The 4,556-nt window shown below is 40.6% G+C and overlaps 1 long non-coding RNA gene across 1 annotated transcript; it reads left to right on the top strand.

Moving 5' to 3' along the window:
- The first annotated feature begins 3,679 nt into the window (after nt 1-3,679).
- LOC109203043 (uncharacterized) lies at nt 3,680-4,317 on the top strand. Its single transcript, XR_002063008.1, has 3 exons — nt 3,680-3,736; nt 3,920-4,056; nt 4,134-4,317. It is a non-coding gene; the product is annotated as an uncharacterized LOC109203043 (long non-coding RNA).
- Nucleotides 4,318-4,556: the final 239 nt, after the last annotated feature.

Genomic DNA, 4,556 nt, shown 5'->3' with positions numbered 1-4,556 from the left:
GTATGAGAAGAACTCTGAGGATATTGAGAGTGCACTGGAAGAGTTTGAACAGAATAGGGATGTTGTGATCGATGAATGGTGTAATCTTGCTCCTGAATCTGAAGTTGTGAGGTTGCAATGTGATGAGAATCTTCCTGAGAGACATTCTGATGATGAGAACGAACAGGAGAATGTCCCCGACTACAGTCGTCAGTCTGATGCTGTAACAGAGATCAAAGCCATCAGAGAACAACCTGCAGTCGATCCAGCCGTGGTACGTGTAATGTATCAGAATCTGAACCAGAAGCAGGCCTGCGTGTTCTATGCTATAAGAGACTGGTGTATTCAGCGAGTTTGTGGTTTAAACCCAGATCCATTTTTCTTCTATATCAACGGTGGTGCAGGAACTGGAAAGTCACATCTGATTAAATGTATTCACTCTGAAGCATCAAAGATCCTGAGCAGACTCCCTGCTAATGCAGAAGAAGCTGACATATCAAATCCAACTGTTTTACTGACGTCATTTACGGGACAGCAGCTTTTTCTATCAATGGCTCTACATTACATTCCCTACTCAAACTACCCAGGAGTCTGAAACCACCCATTCAAGGACTTGGTAACCAACTGGATGAAGTCAGATCTGAGCTTATGAATGCTGAAATTATTGTTATTGATGAGATTTCAATGGTTTCAAAACCCCTTTTTGCTTATGTGGATGCAAGACTGAAACAAATCAAAGGCACTCAGAGACCTTTTGGTGGAATGTCAGTTTTAGCTGTTGGAGATTTTTACCAGCTGCCACCAGTGCGACAGTCTAAGCTCTCTGTGTTTATGATCCAGAACAGATTGACCTATGGCAGGAACATTTTCAGATGATCACTCTAACAGAGATCATGCGTCAGAAAGATGATGTGGCCTTTGCAGAGATGCTGAACAGGATTAGAATCAAAGAAAAGACAGATGAGCTTTCTCAGTGCGACAGAGATTTGTTGTCACAGGCTGTGACTGCACCAGAAGAATGTCCAACTGAGGTCTTACACATTTATGCCACCAACAAGAATGTTGAATCCCACAACACAGATACGCTCAAGAAGCTTCATTCAAACATTATAATCATCAATGCAGACGATTTCCAGAAGGATAAACGTACAGGCAGAATGGCACGAAGAGACAAACCATTTACAGGTGGGCAAAATGATTTACCCGACACCCTGAATGTTGCTGAAGGAGCCGAGTGATGCTGACCAGAAACTTGGACACACTAAACGGTTTAGTCAATGGTGCTTTTGGTATACTGATAAAGGTGGTGAGATCTGAAAATGATGGACAAATAATTAAACTGGGGCTCAGAATGGACAACCGGCAGCCTATGAGACACAACCGCAGTGCTAATGCAGCATCTGATGATCTGGTTTACATTGAGAGAGCAGAGGAGAGTCTGAAGTTTAAAGGAGCGGTACGCAGACAGTTTCCTGTAAAGCTAGCATTCGCCTGCACAATTCACAAAACTCAGGGTCTTACAACACAGACAGCTGTAGTTTCAATGAGGAACATTTTTGAACCAGGTATGGCTTATGTTGCTCTCAGCAGGGTGACGTCTCTCAGTGGACTCTATTTGCAGGACTTGGATGAGAACAAGATTTATGCCAATCCCGAGGTAACTGCAGCGCTCCAAACCATGAGACAAGCCAATGTTGAAGAAATGATGCCTCTTCTTCAGGTCAGAGAAACAGCCAGCAGACCTGACACTCTTACACTGATCCATCACAATACGGAGGGTTTGCCATCTCACATCAGTGACATCAAGAGTCATCATGAAATGTGTTTAGCAGATGTTTTGTGTCTCACAGAGTCTCACCTCCAAGGCTCCTTTGTTGCAGACAGTCTTCATTTGGACGGCTACACCATGTTCAAACGCAACAGACATGTGTCCTACACAAACTTTCCTCACATGGCCAGCAGAAGTGGTGGTGGAGTTGTTGTGTATTTGAGGAATCATTTTCAGGTTCAGGTAAAACAGTATCTGCATAATGTCACTGATCTTGAGTTCTTAGTGTTAAAGGTTCAGGCTCCATTCCCTGCGCTCATTGCGGTTGTGTACAGACCTCCTGACTACAGTTTGACACCATTCATGCAAAACCTGGTAAGTCTTTTAGATTCACTTGAAATAATGGACTGTCACCCAATAATTGTGTGTGGAGATTTTAATGAGAACCAGTTACAGAGTGGAAGGAAACAGATTCTGGAGCAGTTTCAGTCGAGAGGGTATTCACAGCTGATCACTTCTGCCACTACAGACAAGAACACCCTGCTTGACCTCATTTTGTTTCTCAGCCACAGAAAAGTCTCTATTCAGGTGTCCTGAGAACATATTACAGTTACCACAACCCTGTGTTTTGTGTCCTGTCCTCCAGCCAATCATGAAGTCGTCTGGTGAGTTTTGAAACAATTACAGATCATGTTTGTTACAGAGTTTATTTTTGTAGAGCATGAAAAAGATTTTTCATTGAATAATTATATTTCTTCATATTGTCTTCCCTACTCTGTCTGTAAGAAGACCCTTTCTTATTGCAATGTTATTAATCATTTCACCAAATCATGGCTGTACTTCATGCAGAGCCGGGAGATCTGCTTTCTGTTATCATGCAGCTCAGATCTGAATATGCTGCAAAAAGTATTAAACGGACATAATTTATTTTTTATTCTCATGTTTTAAATGACTAAATCTACTAATGCATTTTTTCATGGATGTTAATTGTCATCTCCTTTTTGATACTTTTTTACTGTGACGTATGTAGCTCAACAAACGAGAGCTTCCCCTCAAAGGGCTTTCAAATAGGAAATAGTAAATAAATCCCAGATAAATGCAGGTATTTATTATGGGTCACATGAATAATAACAGACAATTATATTTTCTTGATTATAGTAAATTTTGTAGAATCAATGTTTTTGGGATGAATGAGGTTTTGCTTATCATGTTTTACAGGTAAAAATGTTAAAAGTTTTAAACTATCTTTAGGCTACCAGAGATGTCTATAATGATTCATTATGTAGAGAAAAACATTTTTATAGCTTACAGAATATGTATAAAAACTGATTTAGAAGTACATGGAAAGTTTCTGCATCCATTTTCTGACTTGGCCTTTATCCGGGTGGGTTTGGGTTTGGGTGGATAAAGGCCAAGTCAGAATTCTCTGAGCAGCTGGAAAAGCTGCTAATTAACAAAGACATCAGAAAGCGGGGGCTTTAGGTGTAGCCCCCGCTTTCTGACGCACTAATTAGATTTAGTAACTGACACCCCATACCAGCATTACATAGACACTTGGGGGCTGAGATGGGTGGGTGGGGAGGGTGGGTTGGTGGTGTTAAAAGCACTTTATGTTTTGTAGATGTATTTTTTCAGACAGGGCACACACAGTCCTGTCTCCTTTGTGGGAAAACCTTCGAACTTCACCATCCTCAGCTGAAACAACAACATCTTAACACCATCTTCATGAACTGCTGAGCCAAACCTGATCCATCAGTGCTGGACTGCACAGATAACTACATGCCACAAGGAGACTGCTGTGTTATGAACTGCCATACCAGTGTGTCTTCAGTGGAGAAGATGACACACCCATCACCTGACCTCCTGCCTGATCTGGAGACCATCACCATGCTGCCACACTACACACCTCTGAGACCATCAATGATGACTCATACTGAGGAAACTGTATTTCCTGTCAGAGATGCTCAGTGATCCTCAGAGCAGAGAGAGGTATGATTCTTTATCTTTGATTAAAAAAATGTCAGTGCTTTTAATTCATTTAATTAATTTAAATCCTGTTTATTGCATAAAGAATTACACACTCAAATGATTATACTTGTTAACACTTTTTGAGTTTTAATTCACATTATGGATTACAAATCTATGCTTTTTCTACTCTGTCTCTCTGTGCAGGTATTGCTGTCTTCTGAGTTCTTCACTGTCCCAACTGAAACATTCAAACCTCATTGCAGAGCTCATGTCTTTCCTCACCATCATGTGAGTGTGAGATTGCTCTGGATTCTGGTTATGTGGCCTGCAGCACCTATAAGGTATTTCAACATTGTTCATTTTATAACTTATTTCTAGTTAACACAAATAAAATGTTCCTTTTTCTGTATTTTTTTAGAACAAGCTCGTACAGTGTGCCTGCATTCCAGCTTCTTAGACTCTACGCAAGTGGACAGAGTATCAGTGCTTGGCCACCCTTACAGACACCGACTTCTGTCAACTCACTGCTACTGATCAGGCACCTCACTCCAGGAAGACAGAGGGCTGCAAGCCTGTTATCGTTTCCAGTGTGGCTTTGTATTCTTGGGTAGCATCAGATTTTCCCACAAATATTCAAAGGTAACACTTATTTTAAGCTTAGTTATTAAATCAAAAGTCTTCCCTTGTGTTAATTGTTTTATTTTTTCTTTTTATTTTTTCTTTTACATTTATATGCAGTTATCAGATGTGGTGGAGCTTTGTTAACTGTGTGGAAAACATCTGTTTGTGATGATATTTACAATGAGGTTTTAAGGTGACAGTTTCCAAGTGATTTCAATCA

The sequence above is a fragment of the Oreochromis niloticus genome, linkage group LG7 (genome assembly GCF_001858045.2).
Source record: "Oreochromis niloticus isolate F11D_XX linkage group LG7, O_niloticus_UMD_NMBU, whole genome shotgun sequence".
Taxonomy (NCBI): Eukaryota; Metazoa; Chordata; class Actinopteri; order Cichliformes; family Cichlidae; genus Oreochromis; species Oreochromis niloticus.
The sequence above is the reverse complement of the archived record's forward strand: the minus strand, read 5'-3'. Positions and strand labels throughout refer to the sequence as shown.